The sequence below is a fragment of the Triticum aestivum genome, chromosome 4B, assembly GCF_018294505.1.
Source record: "Triticum aestivum cultivar Chinese Spring chromosome 4B, IWGSC CS RefSeq v2.1, whole genome shotgun sequence".
In the NCBI taxonomy this organism is placed as follows: domain Eukaryota; kingdom Viridiplantae; phylum Streptophyta; class Magnoliopsida; order Poales; family Poaceae; genus Triticum; species Triticum aestivum.
In genome coordinates, this window is record NC_057804.1 from 599,687,624 (window position 1) to 599,714,631 (window position 27,008).

Sequence of the window (27,008 nt, forward strand, 5' to 3'; positions counted from 1 at the left end):
TGGGGGGGGGGGTCTTTATAGTTCGCATGCATATATACACCATCTATAGGTTTCTCTCGCGCACTATGTATGATACTCTAGCTAGTCCAAGCTAGATATCTTGGGTGCACTCATCGTACGCACACAAATTCCTTGGTTCTTTGCCCATAACTCTCTCACACACCACTATGTCATCTCGGAGCTCTTCCCCCCCTCTCTTAAACTCTCCATCCACCTGGGTCACACATACACATGCATATCTCACTCGCACTCGATAGGCCCATCTAAAACTCTATCTCTCTCCCTCGTTCTCTCTCCATCTCACACGCACACACACACAATCTCATGCCCAGCTAGCCAAGTATGATGGTCTCTCACTCAATTGTAGGCACACGCAGTCCCCCCTATATGTATATGACTAGCTAATCTTAGTCTCCATCACAAACATGTGCATGGTCTATCTCGATTTCTCTTGGGGCATCTTTCTATCGCGCACGCACTCCCTCGATCTCCCACCCATATAGTCCCCTCACGATCTCGAGGGGATCTCTCTATCACAAACACACCCTCTCTCCCTCCCCATGCGTCCATGCCATCCATGTGTCCCTCTCGACCTTTTTCCTTGTTGGCCAGACCTCTATTGGACATGTGCTACAGGGGTGTCTCTCTCCGTTGCAAACAATCACACACTAGCTATCTTCGTGTATCTCCTCGCCTCGCTTTTCCATCTCGGAGATGCATGCGTGATATGTTCGCATAAGAAACGGAAAAACACACACTCTCTCTAATTTATCATTTGTTGTCACTTTCTCTTTCACACACATACTCTTTTTGCACACTTACTCATTCTCCTTCACACACACTTGATCTGTCTCGACTGAGGCACTCTCCTCGGTCCATAGCATATAGATTTATTGAAAAGTCAAACATCACAAAGTTTGACCATGTACGTGGAGAAAAAGAATTACATCTAGTACGACAAACATATACCATTAGATTCACCATGAGATGTAGTTTTGTATGATGTATCTTTGGTATTGTAGATATAAATAACATTTGCGTAAACCTGATCAAAGTTTCCAAAGTTTGACTTCTAAAAAATTTACATGCACCGCATTATTGAGCGGATGGAATATCGCTTTCCCCCTCTCAGCTATCTGACGCACCACTCAGTCTTATCGGGGCTCCTCAATCTCTCTCAAACTTTATTGGTATGTTTGGACCTGACCCTCATGCCTTGATGGCCGGTACTGCCTGGTGTGGACGTGAGATGTAAAATATTTCTGCCTGGCCAGGCTTGTGTGGTGCTGAAGCGTTTGGTTCATGCCTGGGCCACACAAAGCATCAACGTCCCATCAATCAATCCATGCATCAATTATTTAATGCTAATATCCATCCATGTTGCTGTTAGCCTCGTGGCCGCACGACCAGGCATGGCCAGGAGTTCGAAATTGGTCGCCTGGGCCAGGCTACTTGAAGTGTCTGGAGTTCAGCCAGGCTAATTAAAGTGCAAGGGAACCCAGGCCAGGCGGGCTTTCTTTTTCATAGGGTAGCAACCAAACAAGCGTGCATGAAATCCAGCCACAACCCCAGGCCAGGCAAAAGATGGTCAAGACACAAGCCAAACTGGCCTTATATCTCCCTGGTTCACACATACACATGTCTCGCTCGCGCTATACATATAGACCCATCCAACACTCTCCGCCCTTGTTCTCTCTCCATGTGACACGCACCCCCCTAAGTACCATAATCCCTCACTCCATCATAGGCGCAAGCACTCCCCCGCCCTCCTAAGTATGATTATCTCTTACTAGCCATCAGGAACACACATATTGTCTCCTTCCATCCATACGTCTATCACGATATCTCTCGGGGCATCTTCTATCGCGCACACACCTTGTCACTCAATCTCCCACCCATGTAGTCCCATCACGATCTCCAGGGGATCTCACTATGACAAACATACACTCTCTCCTCCCCATGTCTGCATTTTCTCCGTAACGTCTCTCTCGACCTCTCTCCCTTGTTTGTCAGACCCCTCTTGGCCACGTGCTAGGGGTCTTGATCTCTCGGTTCCAAACAACCACACACTATCTCCTCATCTTGCCTCCGTTGTCGAAGATGCATGTGTGATATGTTTGCATAAGACACACACGCTTTTTCTCTACTTTTATCATGTGTTGTCCATGTCTCTTTCACACACGCACACACACTCTTTTCACTCACTCTCTCTCTCTCTCTCTCTCTCTAGTTAGGGACTCTATCACGTCCATAAGCATATGAATGTTTTGAAAAGTCAAACCTCAGAAAAGTTTGACCAGGTATATGTAGAGAAAAACATTTACATCTGGAACGATCATTAGATTCATCACAACATGTACTTACTTCATACTATCATTTAACTTTGGTATTGTAGATATAAGTGATTTCTTTATAAACTTGGTCAAAGTTTCAAAAGTTTGACTTAAAAATGTTGGAACTACATTATCGAACGGAGGGAGTAGCTCTTTCTCTCTCTGCTATCTCTCACGGGCCTCCCCTCTCACTCGAACTCTCTATACCGACGGATTATACGCTCACTGTGTCAGCGTATAGCTCCATATATTGTTTAGTTGACCGGTCAACCAATCCACATGTTGCCTTGTTAGCTCGTGTTCTGTATCTTCGTGTGCTGGCCCATGTGGCAGTGGGTGAAAATAAGTAAACTAGAGGCCCATCTGACACGCGGTGAAGAAAACAATGTTGAAACCACTCGGGGTAGCATCCCGCATGCTAGTAAATTGAGGGCGCATTGAGGACAAACTTCTTGCGCATGAAGGACGCACTTACGCACAATTCACCACTGCGCAGTGGCATGCACAGAAGGACGCACTCGCGCACACCCAGCACACAACACACACCAGCACATGTTTACATCAGCGTCGCCGCCAGTTGAGATGGACGGCGAGGCAGCCAACAAGCGGAGGCGACTCGAGCCAGAACCGCATCTGGCGAGACTGGACTTCATCAGCAGCCTCCCTGACGACATGCTGCTCGTCATCATCGGCCTCCTCCCCATCAAATATGCCATGCGAACGGCCCTGCTCTCCCGGCGGTGGCGCCCCCTCTGGCGCTGCATCCTCCTCAACCTCACCGTCGACAGCTGCCTCTGTGATGGGGATTGCAAACGCATGGCCGCAGTCTCCAAGATCCTTTCATCGCACCCTGGGCCAGCCAGACGCCTTGACATCCGCATGTTCAGTACCAACTGCAAGGTCCAACCCAAGTTCGATGAGTGGTTCTTATCCCCCGCCCTAGATCAGCTCGAGGAGCTCATCTTTGAAGTTGGATGATGTCGCTCTCTGCCGCCGTCCGCTCTCCGCCTCACGCCAACGCTGCGCCGCACCAGCTTCAGCTCCTGCTATCTTCCCCAGATTAATGCCGCGCCCGCCCTTCTTCTCCCTCAACTCAAGCAGCTTGACCTCTTCAACCTTGTCATCTCGAAGAAGGCTATGGAGCACCTGCTCCGCAGCTGTACTGTGCTGGAGTACCTTCGTCTTGAGCAGATCCATGGGTTCATTAGCCTCCACATCGCCTCGACGAATCTCCGATGGATTTATGTGTCTTGCTGGCCCCGCAACAAGACATCAATTGGGAAGAGATCACTCTAGCTGTTCCACATTATGGTCATTGAGAATGCACCTTTCCTTGAGAGATTGCTTGTATCGGATCTAGAAGGCCCAACAAAAATCAGGGTCATTGACGTGCCGAAATTGACAGCGTTGGTGTACTCGTCTGCCAAATTCTCCGAACTCTGTATTGGATCCGTAATCGTTCATGTACAACACTCATCTTCTTCTCCATCTTCTTGAAATTCACATTTTTAAATTTCTTCTTGATGTATTTACGACCGTCTTCCAGAAAATGATTCCCACAAGCTTGACCCAGTCCAGGCGCACAGTGAAGATCTTAGCACTAAAATCTATCGGCCCCAATCTGGATCAAGTTGTTGGATTTCTTACATGCTTTCCATGCACGGAGAAGCTACTCATCGAGATGAAACTTCTTTCCTATAAGTAAACGGTAATCACAACGTAGCTCAATTTTTGCGTAATTTTCCCAAATTATGATGACAAGTGTAGTGTTCAAAACTGCATCTACGCACTGCACCGAAAGAAATGTTTTTAGTATTTTTTCTCACGTGATCACCTGCATCGTTTTTATGGTGTATTACTATAGTAGCCTAGGCTAGTCATAGTGGAAAGTAACTTAGACTACTCCAGTAACTCTATGGTTACCCTAAGAGCAAGTACTACCTCCGTCCTGGTTTACTCTTCCAATTTTGTAGTATCAAAATTTGACCATATATTTAACAGACAAAATGTTAATGCATGTCACTAAGAACTATATCGTTGGATCCGTATTTGAACATAATTTCAAGTGGTGTAATTTTTAGTGACATGCATTGGCATTTTCTTAGGTAAATCTATGGTCAAACTTTTATACTAAATACGAGGTAGCATTCCCTCTGTCCCAAAATTCTTGTCTTACATTTGTTTAGATACAGATGTATCTAACACTAAAATGTAACTAGATACATCCGTATTTAGACAAATTTAAGACAAGAATTTTGGGACGGAGGGAGTACAAAAGTGGGCCATGTAGGCCAAAACATGTGCCAAATTCACTTGTGATGCATTTGGCATCGATGCCCCTCCATTGCTCACCTGGTGCCCCAATCTGGATCACCTACTTTGCTCTGGTGCCAAATTAACTCACGTAATGAAAAAACACTGCGTGGGAGAGAGAGAGAGGACCGAGGCAATAAAAACACTTGTTTGGGAGAGTGAGAGGCTGGTGTAGTTGGTTTGATTGATTTGTTTATACATGTGGGTCTGTGTGCACAGCGGTGCCAACTCTCTCACATCGTGAGAGCGGTGCCAAAATCTTTTGATTTGACATCGATGCGTATTATGTGGCATACTTTCGCAAAATATGGCATCGGCCGCATAGTGGAAGGCAACGAATGCCCAAGCTCTTCACGTGCTCCTAATTAAATGAGAGGAAACAAAGAGAGAGAGAGAGAGAGAGAGAGAGAGAGAGAGAGAGAGAGAGAGAGAGAGTGAAAAAATATCACCAGCCAGCCAACCCTATCGTATGAGCGAATGATATCGGTACCTCTTGATGACACGACAATCTTATGCAGCCAGCTGCTCTAATATGTTCTCTTCTTTTGCAGATAAAAAAAGACCCGAAAGTGAAAAATGTGTTGCACTATAACAATCTCATCGAATGCCTTGATCTCCATCTTACAGAAATTGATTTGATCGACTACCGAGGCAGCACATCTGAGATTAAATTGGCCAGGTTCTTTGTTTTGGAAGCAAGTGTGCTCAAGGTAATGAGGTTTGGCGTTCTCTGGTGCAACAATGAATGGCGTGTTGATCACCGCAAGCGTCTAAGCTTAAATGACAAAGTCTCCGCAGAAGCTGAATTTGTTTTTGAAACATCAAGTGGCCAGAGACTCGAAAACTTATTTTCCCATTAGTGGCTTGTCAGGGTGGTGGATTTTAGTTTGCACGATAATGTTGCATCCACCTAAAGTAACAAAAGTTCTTACGTAAACTTCCTAGTAATTCCCTCTTCGTAGGTGCAGCATTACTCCTAACATTTGTAATATCAGTTTGAAACTTGCAATATTGCCGTGTCCTATTCCTGCGTTTTCAAAATCCTGCGAATCAAACAGGTCCTGAGTTGGTGATGATGTTGTGCCTCCCATCTTTCACCAATAGCCGTCGGATCTAGATCTGACGCATACAAACCAAGCTTCTCCATTTTTGCAAAAAGATGCCCCCATTTGTTCCCTATTTACAAACAACTCCTTGTCTCTCACAATCAGCCTTATCTCCTCCCCACCACATCTAGAAGGCCGTGGAAAAATCTGACGCGATGGCTGCTGCCGGAGCCGTCCACCCCCAATCTTGGTGTTCCGTGCAATGAATGGGCATCTACGCATGGGAAATTATGTCGAACAGGGCTAGTTGTAAGTAGGCTAGCTCTACAGCCATGATGATAGTGACTGCAGACAGTGAGACTCACTATGGTATGCCGAACACGGTGCTTATACTCAGGTGTCATCTCCGGCACAGGGTCTTGTCACTTCACTGTGAGGAGCAGCACGTAATAATTTGACCAATGGGTAGTACAGTGCTAGTACTCCTACTACTACATTGGTAGTACTACTACTACTCCCTCACCGGTTTATAAGGCTCAACTCAAAATCTTCAGATTTCCGTTTTATAAGGCTTCTTTTGGGAGTAGCTTGGTTAAAGCGCTGAGGTCTTTTCGATTGCTGCGTTGCATTTAATTCCCTGGTACCATTTTCAAAAGAAAATTAATCACAGAGCCAAGTCGTTCCTCCTTTCTTCCCTCAGCTGCATGCATGCAGCAATCTGGACATAAAAACAAAGACTGACCAGTGCATGCGCCATCAGGATGAGAGAGAGAGAGAGAGAGTGGGACGCATACGGGCTTGGGGTGCTATAGTTAATTGCATTGGCAATTGAACAGGCTGAGATTTAGTACCAGTATGCTAATTGGGCACTTTTCGCATATGCTCAATTCATCTCAGCCAATAGACATTTACTTTGGTTGGTAGGATTTTAGATATGAGCCTTATAAACCGATGAGGATTTTAGACGGTGGTAAGTCACCTTACCACCGTCTGGATTTAGGAGTACTACCATGTCCATCTGGATTTTAGTATTTGATTAGCAATATCTAGTAATGCATGTCACAAAAATGTACTACTCCCTTTGTAAATAAATACATGGTGTTTTCTTCCTATCGGCGAGAGAACTTAATGTTTTTTGCTAACTAGAGTACTAATAGGATTACATGCAATGAACTAAACACTGCATGTCATGTTTGGTAGTCTCAAGTCATTGAAAGCATGCACGACCCACATCTCTCATTGGTTGATATGTCACAAAATAATAAATAAGGAGGGAGTTAATGCACCGTGCCTAAGTGTTTTGGAATTATTTGGTTTTCGTAAAGGTGACTTACACGACATTTTTGTTTACATGCATTAACATTTTATTAGTTAATCAAAGGTCAAAACTTGGCGCAAAATGCAAAGGGGACCAATAAACCAGTAAACATCAAACTTCTCTCGTTTGGCCCCAACTAGAGGTCCGGTGAGATGACTATACTGCACCGGCACGGAGGGGGACGCAGCTTCATTGATTTACGGCAACTGCCTTTGGGTGAATGACACGTGGGCCCAGGGGGTGGCTGGCCCACCTATCATACAACCAAAGGCAGGTGCAATAGAGGGCCGAGGAGTAGTACGAAATCCTACGCACCTACGCACGCTAACCAAGGGCAAGAGTGATCACTCGAATCGCAAGATCAGTTGACTAGAAGCTAAGCTAGACCCATGGAGGCTGTGCCAGATGGTCCACAACGCCGGCCTGCGGCCCGGCACCGAGGAACGTCTCCAGGTAGTATTGCTTGAGGCCGCCAGGGCGAGGGGCCGCTTGGATGACAGCTTCGTGTCCTTGTTCGACGAGGTCCTCGTCGGTTTCCTCGACAAGTTCACCGTCGTCAAGAAGCTCGCGGACGACTTTGACGTAAGCCTCCAGCCGACGCACCCAGGCTCTGCGATGTCCGCCACCCTCAACGACCACTATGGTGACAACCTCTTCGACGCACTGGTGGCCCTGCGACTGCCCGACGTCGCGCCAGAGAATGTCCACCTAGAGGTCACGCTTGCCGTGTAGCGCCTGGCGCAGCAAGACACCATCGACATAATCACCCACGTCTACATGCAAATCATCCACAAGGACTACTACATGCAAGAGGAGGACGATAGGATGCTGGCCTTCTTGGACCACAGGGCAAGCTTGGACGACACTGTTCAGAAGCACGTTGAGCTCGCCGCCAACGCCACTACTCCTCACACGTCGGTTGGTGACCCATCGCACTAGGGCATGAGGATGTCGTTGATGGATCCGTATGTATTTTTATCTTTCCATTAAATCCATGTAGTAGTATATGATACTACAGTAATTATCTTACCTTTCGCATCAACTTCATAATTTTCATACTTACTCCATGCATGAACGGCGCCAGAACCTAACTTCTCATTAGAGGCCTCTTCTCATTACTCTAGGCAAAATCATTATTTTCTATCTATCGGTCGCGCCATGGAGCAGAACCAAATTTTACAAGTTACGAGTTCAAAAGGAAAAGCCTGCTGTGTTTGCGTCGCACCCCCACACGTTTGGTCCGGCATGCCACTCAAGCTGGAATGCGTGCAGTGTTGCATTTTCACTTACAAGTGGGACCGCAGTTGAGCAAACCGACTATCGGCAAACCCCCACCCCACCCATCGCGCGATGGCTGAGAAAACAGGAGGGAGAAGAGATGGCTGTAGCATGGACTCCAAGAAAATTGGTGTCGGATGGGACTCGTGTGGGTGGCCTGTGCCGTATTGCTAGACGTGAATGCTAGTTATGGCCCATGCCACCCCACTATATCGAGCCTATATCGAGGTACGTAGAACAAATTTCCTGCAGTCCGTGCTCAGCCCTCCTCTATCTCTCTTCTCAGCCAGCCAGCGGACGCACGGAACCCATCGTCTGTTTGCTCACATGCGTCCCACGTGTCAGTGAAAATGCAAGCGGACCCACTGAACCTGCACATCTTTCACCTCGACGTGCTGGTGATGAAAAACAAATCCAATAAAGATCTTCGGTGGCCACTTTTGGAGTTACTCAAGAGTAGTAAGATCCTATTTACAGTTTAACCCAAGATGCACATCTCACGGCTTCAACTACCACTCTATTTTCTTTCATGACACGACCTGGATGCTGGATGTCCCACGTGTCGGCAGAGGGAGGAAGAACCCGACCAAATCTTCGGTTGTGCTCTCGGATTAGACTAGTTGTGCTAACTTAAAATTTTTATTGTGTACTCCCTCTCCGTTCCAAAATACTTGACTTCCATTTGTCCAAAAATGGATGTACCTATATAGTAAAACATGTCTAGATACATATATATTTTGACAAATAGAAGGCATGTATTGTGCAATGGAGGGAGTAGAATGGATGCAAGTTTTTGTATTGGGAAGAAGAGTACATCCATATATTGATAGAGCACAATTTAGTAGATGTTCTATCACTTTTAGCTAGCATAGAGGCTAGATATGAGATTAGTGCACTTGTTGATACTCCTACTAGAATAGAGACTAGACATGAGACTAGATGCGAGGAAGCAACGTCTACTTCTTTACACTCGAAGAAGAAAGGAGAACGCAAGATCGAGCCTCTGTAGATCAACAATGACTGCATCGAGAAGGCACTAATCCAACTTACAGGAGTAGTAAAATGTATTCTTGTGGTTCTTGTTTTCTTTGGTCTTGCTTTTCTAGTCAAAATTATCGTTGGAGTTCATGCAAAATGGAGGTCCGTTTGGGGTCGTGCGTTGGAGTTGGCCTTACAAGTGGGACTGCAGTTAAGGAAACCGACTATCAGAAACCCCCCACCTCGCCCGCCGCGCGATGGCTGAAGTTAGAGAAACGACGAGGTTGAAGAGATTGCTCTAGCACGGACTCCAAGAAATAATATGGTGTCAGATGGATGTCGTGGTGGTGGCGTGTGCCGTACTCCTGGACGTGAATGCTTGTTCTGGCCCATGCCACCCTACTACTCCTACTACTTACTATATAGTACTAGTATCGAGGATTCGAGGTGCTGGTTACGTGCAATATGGCTATAGTAAAAACACCCGCACGACGCACGAAGCATGTGAAGCTAGTACAAATAGTGTACTACTGTTGTTGATTGGCCTCATCCGATAACCTGTTGCAATGCACGTACAATTATGTATTCGGAAAATATTTTGTTGCCTCATCGCACCACTCACTCACAGAAGCAACTCGAAAGCCATTTATAAATTTAGTAAGTTTATCACAGGCATATCATTTTATTACATACAACAGGTCATCAACCCACATCGACAACGAGGATACATTATAAATACTAAAGTTTTCACCACACAACAAATAACAAGCAATGAAATGAACTTCAAGTCAACCATTCCACGGTGTTGGAAACGCTTGCTTTGAACCACAAGTGATTCTTTGGGGCGGGCCATCCATTGTCGATCTAGAGACCAACACAGGACTGATCATCCAGGCTGAAGCGGCCTACTATATCAGTACCAGGGTAGGGAACCACCCAAATGTCCGAGGTATAGACATATTTGGTTCTCATAAATGGTAGTAACATTGTGTCAACAATAGTTGGATCGCCTTTCACCATCATTGTATAGTTTTTTCCAAGGAAGAGCGAGTTTTCTCCAAGACTATAAATTCTGTACCAAGGAGAAGGAGTTGGCGCTAGCACACTAGTATCCATCCCGAATACCATGCAACGGGTGTTGGAATAGGTCCGGAGAGTGCGACCATGGGAGACTACACCTGCTTCCTTAGTAGTAACATCATTAGTGGGCTGTATACACACAAGAAGAGGTGATCCATCAGAATTAGTTGCCAGGCGCCACAAAGTATATGGGCGCTGCTCGTCCTCATGCTCGTGATCATCACCATCGTCATCTCCCCCTTGGTTATAAAAATTTTCAAGTATGGGTGGTGGAATGTTCACAGGACCTTGGAAACACAAGAAGAAGGTTAATTAGTAAAGGGAAACTTGCTAACCCGCATGCATGTGGATGAAACAATTATAATTACGCTGGAAGACAAACGTACCGGAAGCATAATGATTCCATGCAAAAACAGTGCCACGAGTGGTGGCAGCAAACACAAGGCCCTCGTATTGAATTGCATCACAGTAATCATCCGTGTACAGGAACTGATTTTTGAGCAATATCCATCGAGTCAAACCACCAAGGACGGAAACAAGCTTGTCGAAGATAGCAACAACTTCATAGTTGTTGTAATTCCGAGAGCGATTGGGAACTCGACAAATTGCTATCTTCCGTAGAAGACAGTCACCATGATCGTATTTGAACATGCGTACAATATCGGTGTGCTCAACCTCTAGGCAGTCTGCCGAGAAATTTGGAAGTGCAACCCGGTCACGAGTGTACACATTCACAAGTTCCCACTCGCAGTTGGGCCCAATGTAAACAACCCAATCTCCATTTGCGCCTGCCCAAGCCTTGCCCTCAAGAAATGGCATCTTAACATCATACGTATCATTATCAAGCGGCATCAACTTGCACAGGGCGAGGCCTCCTCGTGCCGGCGCCAGTCATCAGGGTCATGGCAAAGAAGATAGGGGAGATCAAACCGCTCCTTGACTCTTGGGTTCCTTGTAATGATGTTATTAGTTGAGTCGAGAATGGGCTTGAACGAACCTGCCATGCTAGCCGAGGTGATGACGTCGCACCGATCAATGAGTTCCTCCACCACATCATCTTTCAGATCGGGGCAAGAATAACGGGGTCATTTCCGGCCTGTTCCCTCCATGGAGAAGACGATCGAACAATGGCAGAAGAAAGGGTGAAGGGCTAAAGGCAAATGGAGGAGGGAGAGGAAGAGCATGCTGACAGCAGTTCCAAATCGAGAGGGAAAGGCGAAGAGTCGGTGGATGGTTGCCAGTTTGCCACGGTTCACGAAGAGGCGCCCCGGCCTACACGTCCGTTCAGAAATACTCCTACTACTCGCCATCGTCTCACTGATATGTTGGAACGGGACCACATGTCAACGAAACATGGTGTGTAATTTCTCGTGCAAAATGCGATCTGGCCGCGTTGGCCCGAGGTGCCGCATTAGTTATCGACCTTTATTTTTTTAATGGTGTGTCGTTCAGTTTTGAAGCATGACTAACTGGTACTGTATGTAGAGAAAATATAAACTACTCTACCACTACTCCACCTCCAGTACTAGTAGTATAAAATGATATATAGGTTGGAGCTTCAGCGCTTTCTTGCCAAGGGCTGCCCACTTGCTTCTCACACTACCACCCTCTCTCCAAATCTAAAAAAGACGGACCCTCTCTCCCTCCTCACCGGTGGTCATAGATCCGCCAAGGAAGAAAAGGATATGCATCGTTGACGCACTCGTCGTCGGTGAGCGAGGTTACGCACTGACGACAAGGTCGTCCTCTCAGACCTAGCGCCCGCACGCGATGGCCTCCATCCCCAAGCTCGCTGCCGTAGTGTGTGCGGAGGACGACGACCACGAGCGAAGCCACTTCCCTCCGACCCTCAGGTATGCTACCTCTTTTCGAACCATACTGTCGGTGTCAAAACCGGCGGATCTCGGGTAGGGGGTCCCGAACTGTGCGTCTAGGCGGATGGTAACAGGAGACAAGGAACACGATGTTTCACCCAGGTTCAGGCCCTCTTGATGGAGGTAAAACCCTACGTCCTGCTTGATTGATATTGATGATGTGGGTATTACAAGAGTAGATCTACCACGAGATCAAGGAGGCTAAACGCTAGAAGCTAGCCTATGGTATGATTGTTGTTCGTCCTATGGACTAAAGCCATCCGGTTTACATAGACACCGGAGAGGGCTAGGGTTACACAGAGTCGGTTACAATGGTAGGAGATCTACATATCCATATCGCCAAGCTTGCCTTCCACGCCAAGGAAAGTCCCATCCGGACACGGGACGAAGTCTTCAATCTTGTATCTTCATAGTCTTGGAGTCCGGCCGATGATGATAGTTCGGCTATCCGGACACCCCCTAATCCAGGACTCCCTTAGTAGCCCCCGAACCAGGCTTCAATGACGACGAGTCCGGCGCGTATATTATCTTTGGCATTTGCAAGGCGGGTTCTCCTCCATGTTCCATGCGTTTGCCGAATAGTGTTCGGTTTCCTCATAAATGTTGCGCTCCTCGGCTTCCACATCCAATAATGGCCCTCTTCCACGTGTTGTATGAATGTGAAAATCCAGGGTATTTTTACGTTTTACCCCCCTAGCTGCGCGAATAAGCCGCCTATAAGAAAGGCAAGGATCCAGATCCGAATCACACCATCCTCCTTCCGCAAGTACTCATCGAAGCGCATCTGACAAAAATCCATTCCAACATGGACAGTCGACGCGGATCCTCTTCTCGCGCTCCTAGTCCTCAGCCAGGAGATTGGAGGAGATGCTATGTCCCGCATAGCGAGTTAGTGACACTCCAAGCAGAGGGATACCTTCCCCCAGCCTTTATGGTTCCGGTTCAAGCCGGACTGGCCACCTACAAGGGTGGGAAGTAGGCGGAAAGCATCCCAAATCCCTCCAAAGGAGAGCGGGTATGCTTTGTCCCCTACTTAATAAGGGGACTCGGATTTCCCATACATCCGTTTCTCTGGGGGCTCCTGGAGTTCTATGGACTCCAACTTCACCACCTCACACCTGCCTCCATTTTGCACATCACGGGCTTTGTAGCTCTTTGCGAGCTGTTCTTGGGCATCAAGCCCCATTTTGCGCTGTGGAAGAGATTGTTTTGCCTCGTACCCCATTCTCACGAGGGGTCGATATATCAAGTGGGCGGAGCCAAAATATGGCGCATCGTCGGGATCGGATATCTATCCGGAACCCCGAAGAAGGCGTCCGAAGACTGGCCTTCGGAGTGGTTCTATATGGAAGACGCCCCACTGCCGGATCCAGTTCGGATCGGCCTCCCAGAGTTTAGCAACGCTCCTCTGAAGAAACGCCTGAGTTGGCGCCCGCGGAGCCCTCAACGGGAAGATGATAGGAGCGTCCAATATCTGATGGGCCAGATACGGTTACTGGCCCATTCCGGGTTAACCATGATTGGAGTCATGGCCACATGCATTATGCGAGGGGTGCAGCCGCTCCAATATAGGGGCCACCCCATGTGGGATTTCAACGGGGAGAATGACGCCACCCGTCATGGCCGGAAGGGGCCGGGATCGGCCGCCGATCTGGTGAAGATCCTGTCCGGCTTGTACAAGGGGGAGAAGGAGGACTTCCTCCGCACGAGTCCATTGAATGGATTCTCCATGAATAACCCTCGGAGCTGGGTAAGCGGACGTTTATATATCCGATCCATGCTTTCAAAGATAAGTGCCTTACTTTATGATTTCGATGCAGGAACTGCGCCGGGATGTGGAGGGCATAGAAAGCCCGACTCCACAACCCGAGGATCCGGGAAGATCCCTTGATCCGGCCTCCGGAGAGGATCCAGACATAATGGTGGAACTGATCGACGGGGTGTTCCACCAGCTCAGCATAGACAATGCTCTAGTCGCCATTACGACTGACTACCCCGGTTTATCTTCGGCTTCCCAGGTGAGTACGACCGAAGTCCTGACACCGTTACTTTTTTAATGCTTATTTCTAACCACCGTGTACTAACAGTGCTTTGCAGGAGGTGCCTTTACGGCGGGAAGCCAAGCCCGCGGCGACTGACCAACCAGGGTCAGTACGGCCCAGCAGGCGGAAGAGGAGTGCGGCGCGAACCAAAACGTCGCCGCAAAGGTATGGCGCACCATTGTCTTTTAAGGGAAAGACTCTTGGGAGATATATTAATGCTCATGATTCTTCCAGGAGAAAGAGCGCTCGCCGGACTGAGCCCGGAGAGGTTGCCAACCAAGCCTCCGCCAGCCAGGCTCCAACGCCTGGTCTGGAGGGGGAGGCGAGCGCAAGGCGTGAGCCGGATGCTCCTCCAACGGAGGATGCCGACAGGTTGTCCGCCACCAGGTCTGAGGTGGAGAGCGCCATGAATCACAGGCGTCGTCGGACAGTTCTTCGTGACGCGTGTTTCTCCCCAGAGGCGTTGAATGCCTTTAATACGGGAGACGCGCACCTCCGTGCTGCTCAAGATGGTTTAACCAGAGCCACAGAGCAGTATGTAAAAGACATACGGGTGAGGAATTTTAATAGTTATATATGCCAGTAGCCCCTGAGACTTAAAATAGTTAAACTAACTGATTTAAGGATTATTTGTTATGCAGGATCTTATAGAGAAGAATACCCACCTGTCCCAGGAGCTTCAAAAATGCAAGGCCCAACTTGAGGCCGCACTAGCCGCTGCCGGGGGAGCCATAGAGACCCCCTCTGGTAATTCATATTTTGAAAAGAGAAGTAGTTTATGAAGTGTGGCGTGTGTGTATATTCTGACAATAATATTGCAGAGGGTGCCGGACTAGATCCGGACAAGCAACATCTGCTGTGCCAGCTGAAGGCCGGCGAGAAGGTGCTTATGAGGGTGCAGCAGGAGAGGAACAAACTCCAAGATGCCAACACCCAGCTGGGCGAAGAACTAAAAGATGTTCGGGTCCAGCTGTCTAACTCCGTAAAGGAGAATCGGCGGCTTCGTCACGGCATTTACACTAAGTGCTTGAGCAAACTCTTTTGAAAAGAAGAGTTCGGCAAGGAAGTCGATTGACAGAAATGTGTCTGTAGGTGTGCTCACGGGTCGTCCGGCGGAGGAGATGCCTGGTTCCACAGGAGACCCTCTTCCCGAGCTGCTGCAACTGCACGAACGTGTTCGGCAGGCGATGAGCGGCGTCGTTCAGGCCGTATGGCCTTCCGTCTCACTACCCGAGGGTCTTGGAGGGCTTGCTGAGAAGCTTCAGGGAGTACGGCAGCACTTCTGTCTGTGGAAGATATCGGCCTACCGTCAAGGCGCAAGGGAGGCCTGGGCCATGGTGAAGATGCGGTACACGAAGGCTGATCCAAACCACATGGCCGAGGTCGGACCTGTGGGTCCCGATGGGAAGGAGATCCCTGTGAGCCTGATGTACGGCCAAGTAGAGTTGGCCGCGAAATATTCCCAACGGGACTGTAAATTAGACAGCCTGTTAGATGGGATTGAAGAGGAGTATAATCAGTCAGTTTGACGATGTAATTTAAAATGACATGTAAAATGCCTTCTAACCGGATTGTAGATCGTTTGTCTTTGCGGACCTTTTCGCTTCAACCTTGGGACCCAACAGTCTGGAGTGTGTCCGAATACCCTTACGGTTATACAAAAACCAGGGCATGCATGGAGACAAGTCGTAGGGGTCATAAGTGCTTTATCAGACAAGTGCCCAACTAGCTATGTTATATTACATGGTTAGTAAGAAACATCTTCCAGGGAGAATAGTTCCGTTAGGGGTTCCTTTCCCTGGGAGGCATGCCCTAAAGTGCATGTCCGGGCTGCGAAAAGAGTAGAAAAAGCATCTGGGGGCAGATAAATAAATAAGTAATAAATCATCTTTCAGGTCACCGACCGAATATTCCCTTAAGAACGCTAGCCTTCGGCTTCACCCAGTCTGAGGTACACATCCGGCTGACCCAGCAGTAACAATCGCAGAGGTGCTCCCTTTACCTCCTAGCCAAACAATCGGGAACGTAGGGGTAAGCACAGGATCCAGGCAACCCAGCTTGGCCTAAACTTAAGTCATATCGATGCATATAATGGTGAGTAAAAGGTACATGCGGAAGTATGACACATGTGTTGGGCATGAAGCCCATATAAATAAGCTTCTGTTAAAGGAGCCCCCAGGTATAACGAGTGCGAGTAGCACATCAAGTGAGTGCGAACAAAGCGCGGATCAGCCCTTAGGAGACTTGTACTGAAAGAGGGAGGAAAAAGGAGGGAAAACAAAGAAAGCAAAAAAATATGAAAGATGGACGGAGGAAGGAGACGAACTCTGAGTCCGGCGCTAGGCGTAGAATCTTCGGAGACGGGCTGCGTTCCATGGGTTTGGCTCGAGACGGTTGTTAGATGCGTTGCGTAGACGGTATGCACCGCCGGTAAGGACTTGGTCGATGATGAAGGGACATTCCCATTTGGGCTTAAGTTTGTCCTTTTTCTTGTTGGGCAGGCGTAGAACTAGCTTGCCAACATTGTAAGTTTTAGCCCGTACTTCTCTGCTTTGATATCTTCGAGCCTGCTGCTGATAGAATGCGGAATGAGATATTGCCGCGTCGCGCTCCTCCTCTAAGGCGTCCAAACTGTCCTGCCGATCCAACTCGGCTTCTCTTTCTTCGTACATGTGCACGCGAGGTGAGTCATGAATTATATCGCAGGGCAAAACTGCCTCAGCGCCGTATACCATAAAAAATGGTGTGAATCCGATAGTGCGGTTTGGCGTGGTCCGCAGCCCCCAGAGTACAGAGTCGAGCTCCTCTACCCAGTGTGTGTTAGATTCCGTGAGGGACCGCACTAATCTGGGTTTAATGCCGCTCATGATTAGACCATTTGCTTGTTCCACTTGACCGTTAGTTTGAGGGTGATAGACTGAAGCGTAGTCGAGCTTGATGCCCATGTTTTTGCACCAGAGTTTAACCTCGTCGGCCATGAAATTAGTGTCGTTATCAGTGATGATGCTGTGGGGGACGCCAAAACGGTGTACTACCCCGGATATGAAGTCTATCACAGGTCCGGATTCCGCCATTTTAACCGGCTTGGCCTCTATCCATTTGGTGAATTAGTCCACCATGACCAATAAGTATTTTTGCTTGTGGGTTCCCCCTTTAAGGGGTCCAACCATGTCAAGCCCCCAGACCACGAACGGCCAAGTGATGGGTATAGTTTTGAGGGCGGTGGGTGGCATGTGGCTTTGATTAGCAAAGAGCTGGCAACCGACGCATCGTTGGACTAAGTCCTAAGCATCTGCCCGGGCTGTCGGCTAATAAAATCCTGTACGGAAGGCCTTGCCTACAAGGGCCCGGGCTGCGGCGTGGTGCCCGCCGAGTCCGGCGTGAATTTCAGCCAGGAGATTTGGCCCTTCCTCTTTGGAGATACACCTTTGAAGGACTCCGGTTGTGCTTTTCTTATAAAGTTCTCCCTCATGGACCTTGTAGGCTTTAGATCGCCGAACTATGCAGCGGGCCTCATTTTGGTCTTCGGGAAGTTCCTGCCTGATTAAGTAGGCTAGGAATGGTTCCGTCCACTGGGCAATTACTGCCATTATTTCGTGGGCTGAAGGTGTTATTTCATTGGCTGAGCCACCGATTGTGTCAGAATGTTCCGTGTTGGGTGGTGCAGTTGGTTTCGGGTTGTTATTTCCGGACTCCTCTTCCCATAATACAAATGGCTTAAAGAGCCGCTCCAGGAAGATGTTTGGAGGGACGGCATCGCGTTTTGCACCGATGCGTGCCAGCACGTCTGCTGCCTGGTTATTATCCCGGGCTACATGGTGGAATTTGAGTCCTTCGAACCGAGATGACATTTTTATGACGGCGTTACGGTAGGCTGCCATTTTCGGATCCTTGGCGTCAAAGTCTCCATTTACTTGGGATATTGCGAGGTTTGAATCCCCATGCACCTTTAGGCGTTGAATACCCATGGAGATTGCCATCCGGAGACCATGTAGAAGGGCCTCGTATTCGGCTGCGTTGTTGGAGTCTGTGTACATTATTTTAAGTACGTATTGGACTATGTCTCCAGTTGGGGACGTCAAGACGACGCCAGCCCCCAAGCCAGCCAACATTTTGGAGCCATCGAAATGCATGATCCAATTGGAGTATGCACCGTACTCTTTAGGGAGTTCGGCTTCGGTCCATTCGGCGATGAAGTCGGCCAAAACTTGCGACTTTATAGCTCGCCGTGGTTTGTAGGTTATGTCAAATGGTAAGAGCTCAATGGCCCATTTTGCAATCCTGCCCGTCGCGTCGAGATTGTTTATAATATCGTTGAGAGGTACTTCGGAGGCCACCATTATGGAACACTCTAGAAAGTAGTGTCGCAGCTTCCGGGATGCCATGAACACCGCATACGCTATCTTTTGATAATGTGGGTACCGGGACTTGCATGGAGTTAAGACAGTTGATACGTAGTACATTGGTTTTTGAAGAAGGAATTTGTGCCCTTCCGTTTCTCGTTCGACGACGAGTACGGCGCTGACAACTTGATGTGTTGCCGCGATATATAATAACATAGGTTCGCCCAGGTTGGGCGCGGCCAGGACCGGATTTGTTGCCAATATGGCCTTAATTTCTTCGAGTCCGACCGTGGCAGCATCCGTCCATGCAAAGTGTTCGGTGCGCCGGAGGAGGCGATAGAGGGGCAGTGCCTTTTCTCCCAAACGGGAGATGAAGCGGCTTAGAGCCGCCACGCATCCAGTTAGTTTTTGTATTTGTTTGAGGTCTTTCGGGATATCCAATTGTGACAAAGCTCGGATCTTGGCTGGGTTTGCTTCGATTCCTCTACCGGATACAATGAAGCCCAAGAGCTTTCTGGCTGGTACGCCGAAAACACATTTTTTCGGGTTGAGCTTAATGTCGTATGCTCGGAGGTTGTCGAATGTAAGCCTCAAATCGTCTACTAGAGTTTCGACGTGTTTGGTCTTCACGACCACATCGTCTACGTATGCCTCCACTGTTTTGCCTATCTGGGTAGCCAGACATGTCTGAATCATGCGCTGATATGTTGCGCCGGCGTTTTTGAGTCTGAAAGGCATTGTGTTGAAGCAGAATGGTCCATATGGAGTAATGAATGCCGTTGCGGCCTGGTCTTTTTCCGCCATCTTGATTTGATGGTATCCGGAGTATGCGTCGAGGAAGCACAATGAATCGTGCCCTGCGGTAGCATCGATGATTTGGTCGATGCGAGGGAGAGGGAAAGGATCCTTTGGACAGGCCTTGTTAAGGTCTTTGATATCGACACAAAGGCGCCAGGATTTGTCCTTTTTTGGTACCATTACCAGGTTTGCTAGCCAGTCCGGATGTTTTATATCTCTGATGAATCCGGCTTCTAAGAGTTTGGCTAGCTCCTCTCCCATTGCCTGTCTTTTGGGTTCGGAAAATCGCCGAAGAGCCTGTTTGACTGGCTTGAATCCTTTTAGGATATTTAGGATGTGTTCTGCCAGCCTGCGTGGGATTCCTGGCATATCTGAAGGGTGCCAGGCAAAAATGTCCCAATTTTCCCGAAGGAATTCTCGTAGTGCGGCTTCTACATCAGGGTTTAATTGTGCCCCAATGGAGACCGTCTTTGTGGGGTCCGTTGGATGGACCTGGAATTTGACTATTTCGTCTGCTTGTTTAAAAGAGGTGGACTTAGACCTCTTATCGAGTATCACATCGTCCCTATCCACCATGGAGCGCAGCGCGGTGAGTTCCTCTGCCGCTAGGGCTTCGGATAATGCCTCTAGGGCCAATGCGGCTGACTTATTTTCAGCGCAGAGTGCTATATCTGGATCACTAACAAGAGTGATGATTCCATTGGGCCCGGGCATTTTAAGCTTCATGTACCCGTAATGGGGTATAGCTTGGAAGATTGTGAATGCCTCTCGCCCTAACAAGGCATGATATCCGCTGCTGAACGGGGCCACTTGGAACATGACCTCCTCGGACCTGTAATTGTCCGGCGAGCCGAACACTATATCTAGTGTGATTTTTCCTGTGCAGCGTACTTCCCGACTAGGGATTATTCCTCTAAAGGTTGTGCTGCTTCGCTCAATGCGGCTCCAGTCAATTTCCATTTTTTGGAGGGTTTCCTCGTAGATGAGGTTTAGTCCGCTGCCGCCATCCATGAGTACCTTGGTAAGACGAAAGCCGTCCACTATCGGACTGAGGACAAATGCGGCTGGTGCTCGGGCTGTTCGGAATTTAGGTTCGTTGCTGGCATTGAAGGTGATAGTCGTGTCGCTCCATGGATTTGTTGTTGCTACTTGGTAGACTTCGGCGAGGCTGCGGATTGTTCATTTCCGCATATTATTTGATGCAAAAGTCTCGAAGACTGTTAATACAGTACTGGTACTGTTGGGCTGGTTACCCGGGGCTAGGAAGCCTTCGCCACTTTTGGCCACCTGCAGTAGTATCCAACATGCTCGAAGGCTATATGTTGGAGTGGCGCCTTCTGTACTATGGATTTTACAGGGTCCGTTGAGCCATCCCTCCAGTACGGTTCCGTGCCCTTTAGGGGTTTTTTGTTGTTTGGTTTTTAACCCAGGTGCTTGAGTATGACGCACCCTTTTATTTCGAACTAGGGTTGTGTTCAGGGCCGGATTGTCCCAAAACCTGGTTTCGGTTTTCCAGGCACTCTCCATCGCACAGTATTTTTGTACTATGGTCGCTAGGTCGGCGAAGTGTGTAACTTCGCGACGACTTATGGCGTTCATGATTCCCTTGTCCGTGCAATTGTTGCAGAAAATTGAGATTGCGCTTTCCTCACGACAGTCCTTTATCCTGTCCATAACCAGGAGGAATCTGGCCCAGTAATGATGTACTGTTTCATCGGGCTCTTGCCGTATTTGAGATAGATCGCTTATGTTTGGGTGGGCGGGCGGAATTAAATTCGGAACCTCGCCCCATCTGAGGCTCAAAGGCCGATAAGTTTCTGAATTTGGAAGCTTGGATTGCTGGATGTTGTCCAACAAATCTAGTCTGATGCCTGACTTTAGGTTCAGTACTTGATTGACGTCTGTCCCTCCGCGGGAATCCAGCATGGAGGGATCGGGAATCCGGACATAACTGGTCTTTAACATAGAAGAAGAGTCGCCGCGTTGTTCTTCTACCACAACAACGTGGTGGGTAGCCTGGGGAGAGTTAATTTCTCTCTGATCGGTTTTAAGCCCAATCTGATCGTAGTCTGTGGTGACTCCCAGGGCGGCGATGCGATCCAAGAGCTCATTTACGGAGGAGAGCTCCATCGGGTCTAGCTGCTCGGTGAATTCCGAGTTGACGTGAAGATCGCTTTTGATGACCTGAGAGGTCATTGTCGGAGCAGTGGCCGAATAGGCGGTCATAAGAAAACCGCCTAGCCGGATAGTTTGGCCGGTGGCCAAAGCTCCCTTGACGACGGCGCCGTCTTTAAAGACGGGAAAAGGCATCCCTCCTAATTGCGACGGCAGAGAGGAACTCTCAATGAAAGCACCAATGTCAGTGTCAAAACCGGCGGATCTCGGGTAGGGGGTCCCGAACTGTGCATCTAGGCGGATGGTAACAGGACACAAGGGACACGATGTTTTACCCAGGTTCGGGCCCTCTTGATGGAGGTAAAACCCTACGTCCTGCTTGATTGATATTGATGATGTGGGTATTACAAGAGTAGATCTACCACGAGATCAAGGAGGCTAAACCCTAGAAGCTAGCCTATGGTATGATTGTTGTTCGTCCTATAGACTAAAGCCATCCGGTTTATATAGACATGGGAGAGGGCTAGGTTACACAGAGTCGGTTACAATGGTAGGAGATCTACATATCCGTATCGCCAAGCTTGCCTTCCACGCCAAGGAAAGTCCCATCCGGACACGGGATGAAGTCTTCAATCTTGTATCTTCATAGTCTTGGAGTCCGGCCGATGATGATAGTTCGGCTATCCGGACACCCCCTAATCCAGGACTCCCTCACATACCCTTGTTCTATTGCCCCATCTGCCACGTCGTTGCATGTGGATCTTTTTCCACTCCACCATCTTCCCAATTTGCTATCCTCTGCTCTGCTGGCCACGCAGACGAAACCATAATTTGCACTATTAAAGGAAACCCTACTTCATGCAGACTAATCCATGTCTGGGTTGAATAAGGAAAGGAAGGGAGACTGTACTATCCAAGAAAGTAGGTATCGAGCCCGCATCTAGATTAAAAAGGGGAAAATCAGTAGCTAAGGAACGAGTCTCGTGTCTCTTGGTTGAACAAGGGTAGAAAGGCATGACAACGCAATAGAGAATGACAAGGTCGATGAGTTTGTTGTCCTCACATAGGAAAAAGGTGTCTAAAGAGAACAAAATGGGACGTAATCCACATATGGTGCCTGGATATTTGTTGCTCTGGGCAACAATACCTCCCTCACCACTCTGCGTCCGTGGAGGTACATCGTACTGGTGCGCCCACTGTCCGAATGGGCCTCCCATGCTCTTATTGCCACTTTTTTTGCTGTTAGTATAATGCCAGCAGTCAAGTCAAGCAATGCTACTGCTAAAGTGAAGCCACATTTAACTAATGCCGCTCTCAGTCTAATGCCACGATAAATTTAAGCAATGCTATTTAATGTCACTGGATTATTTCAGGGTTAGCTGTTGATTGTGGATGTATTAAAGATGTTTTAGCTAAGGCATTCTAATGCTGTTGCACAGCCAGTATACCAACGATGAAACTTGTTACTACCTTCAGATTTTTACACTGTTAATGCTTATAGATTACATACCTCACTTTCATGAGATAAGTTAATTTTTTTGTACAGTTTCACCAAAATGCCAAGGCGCTGATGTCATTTTATGTTGGTTAAACTGCACAAACAATTAAGAAGAGAAGAGGAAAGGTCAAGAGTGGGCACTTCCTCCTCCGGCTGTTCTCTTGATTCATTCGATCAAGTTTTTTTGTTTGATCGATTATCAAGATTGGGATAGCAATTTTTAAGGTCCCCCGAGTTCGAAATGATATTTACCTTGGAGGTACATGGTTTGCAATTTTTTATACTGTCATTAGTTAATAATGCTAGTTACCTTCATACTTTTGTATTTGGTTTAATGCTCATGCACAACTAGTATACCAATGCTGAAACTTGTTACCTTTACATTTTGTATTGTTAATTCTTATAGAAACCTTCCAGTGCTAGAGTTTATTGAAATCTGTTCAGTAAAACCATTGTACTGTACCCTGTAATAAACTAACTACTCTACCGTTGCACTAGCCACTGGATTAGTGTATATTAGTAGTATTCAAATGGCGTTGCATTAGCGTATGGACATAAATAAAGTGTGGAAAGCTTTCCCAGATATGTGCTCAAGAAAACTACTACCTGTTTTTCTAAATACTAGACGTTTGGGTACTTTAAGTTGAACCACGAAAACGTCTTATATTAAGGAACAGAGGGTGTAGAGTTCACTCAAATTATCCCGGTAAAGCTAGTCACACCTTTGTTAAAATTAATGTTCATTATGCTATCGGAGGAGGTATGCATGTTTGTCTCTAATGCCTGTCGACTACATACCTGACATCATGATGTAATGTTAAGTCATTTCCTTTTGTACAGTGTCACTGAATTGTCAAGGCGGTGATGGCATTTTATTTTAGTAGAACTGCACAAATTTTGCTTAAAAGAAGAGGGAAGGTCAGGAATGGCTCAGTTTTTCAGAAAAAACTATGTATGCCTTCCTCACATCAGCCGATGTTGCTTTATTTATTCCTTCAAAAGGTGGTTACAAACAGTCTTGCTACCTTTTCCCATTAAGAAATTGGAATGCTTATATTTGTGAGTCTATGCTTCAACTACTGCCACTTTTATAGTAATCACACTTTCAATATCTATGCAAACAGGGATGCTCGATTTTAGTGGAACTGCACAAAAAGTCCATCTGGTTCAACATTAGGAGCATGTTTTTTTCCAAACCTTTATATCCAATTGGTGGCACTATGAGCTGTTCATTACGAAGGTACATGGTTTGCTACTATCTTGCTACTCTTTTTGTACTGTCATTAGATAGTAATACTAGTAGTTTGCATGTGAATTTATTGGCAGGGTGGACCTACATTGGAGGTGCAGGACATGATTCAATGATTGGATGCTCAATTTCGGTTGTATCGATTTCACCTCTTCCATCACTGCGAACATGGATATCCTTGGTCTGATGAAGAGTAGGCGCTATATTTCTGCTCTGAACCAGCAAATCAATTCAGTATGAAATTGTCCAGGGCAAAACATAACTGTATCAGATTGTCCAGTGCAGAACATGATAGATGCTAAGCGGAAGAGACATGTTTAAACCGAAAATACATGGTGTGGTATATGTTTACTAGCTGCTTGATATTTGTGCAGACAGAGATGTCTGCCCGTTGCTATTTGGCAAACAAACAAAGTGTCCTCAATTTTGGTTGAACTGCACAAGAGAATAGTATAGTCACTGCATGCAGTGCCATTTGAAAATAGACACAAAGATTGGATAGTCACTTCATGGACTGCAGAAAAGTAGTATTGTACTATTTACTAGCCAACACTAGGTGCTTCATTGCTTTGGTATGATTATACAATGGGCTTCATTTTGGCTAAGTTAAAGTTTGTATTCCGAAAATAGTCTCGCGGTGTGATCGAGAGAAGACCAAATCATATTGCAGTGGATGTTCCTCCATCATGTGTGGTTCATTCTCATGGTTCCAGCTGTTGGTGAAACCACTTACTGGTTCATTCTCATGGTTCCAGCTGTTGGTGAAACCACTTACGTTTGCAAGAGGAATTGTAGACTTCACAAACAAATTTATCTTCCAGTCTGTACTAAATGTTGGCCAAGAGAAGCATCCATGTTAGTAGGAAGAATAGATGTTTTTTCTAGATCTTTGCTTTTGGAGCTACATATTTGTATATGGTCTGTGAATCAATAAGATGCATTAACATGTTGATCTTATGTATGGGAAGCGTACTAGTTAGTTTTAGTTGCGACGCAAGATCCGAAGTGGCTGATCTTTGCCTTTGGAGCTACATATTTGTATATGATCTGTGAATCATTGAGATGCATTAACAGTTACTTATTTATGTTTGCTCAGTGTTTACAAGTTACTGATCGATCACTAGCTAGCCTACAAATGCGCTCCTGACAGTTTTATTTGCGACGCAAGATGCGAAGTGGCAGTTTTTTGAATAAAAATGCCTACCTTTGAATAAACTGACAAGCTACACTATCAATCCTACATGGATAAAAATGCCTACCTCTAAAGAAACAGACAAGCTACACTATCGATCCTACACAGGTAAATAGCGGATCACGCATGTACTACCTCCTTTCCGGTTTGCATGGCTCAATTCAAGAAACGACCTACTCAATCCTACACGAATAAATAGCGGATCACGCACGTACTAATACCTCCTTTCCGGTTTGCAGGGCTTAATTCAAACCTCTCACCGACCAAGGTACTCCCTCCATCCGGGTTTATTAGTCCTGTGAGCAAAGCAGCAAGACCAAGGCATGGCAATAATTAACAGCATGCAGAAGTTTAAGCCTAATTAATTCCAGCGATTTAAGTGGCTACATGTGTGCCCTCGGCTGCGACTTGTTGCATGCTGCTTCGCGTACTGCCTGCGAGCAATTCTGAGTGCCTGCATGCAGCCGGCCGTAATTAAGGCAACTAACTGATGCGAAAAAGATACGCTTTAATTGTTGCGGGCTTTTTAAATCCGTGGAATCATTATTGACAAGGAGGGAGATGATTCGAGTGCACTCGTTTGACTGCCATGCCGGCGTGCGACCCAGATGGGACGGGACGACACAATCATAATTTCAGTTTCTCTAGTTTTCCACGGCAAGCTGGCACGCTAAGACATTATGCATTGAATTCCGATGACCGTCACGCTACCTTCCCCCTATAAGTACTGTTTCCCGGCCTTCTCCGGTGCCACCGTGACCCAACTTGCCATATCCTCATAAGCCCCCATCGGCCCTACGTCACTCGCCACGTCCGCCGTGCCCCCACTCGTCCGCGGTAGGCGGCGCCGGAGGCGGTCACCGCCGGAACTAGTGTTCGGTTTTTCACCGGAAGGCAGATGGAGGGAGGAGGCATTCTATCTGTCTTTAGATAGCAATGCGGAGATCGATGAGTTGTTGGAGCGCGACCGCATGGCGGAGGAGCGGGAGTTGTTGGAGCGCGACCGCCTGGCGGAGGAGCAGCGTATCACCGATTTGCGCCGCCAGCGGGACATCACTACAAAAAAAGACACATCCGTGACATTTTGGGCCGAACGAATTTTTTTTCTGTCATACATATGACACTTCTATGACGATAATTGTGACAAAACCTGGTCATCATAGATGTGGTGGGCTCCTACTTCTATGACAAAAAATCATGACATAAAATGGGCTTTTCGTCCTGGGCGGGCCAGAGACGCAGCTGCATGACATTCTTTGGGCCGTCCATGATGGAAAAAACCGTGGTAGAAGCGAGGGGGAGGAAAACTTCGGGGAGTTGCCGGTTATGGTGGGAGGTCGGGGGCCGAGCAATGCGCGTTTCTCTCGTAAACGTACGCACGTATGTGCGAGGCGTTGTCTCTAATTGAACCCGAGCGAGGCGTTGGGCTCTAACTAACCCGAGCGATTGCACTGCAGGCTACGCGTTACTGAACCCAAGCGACTGATCGATGGCTGTTAACTAAACCCGATGGAGCGATTCCTTCACTACTGCTGCTAACTGAAGCCGGTC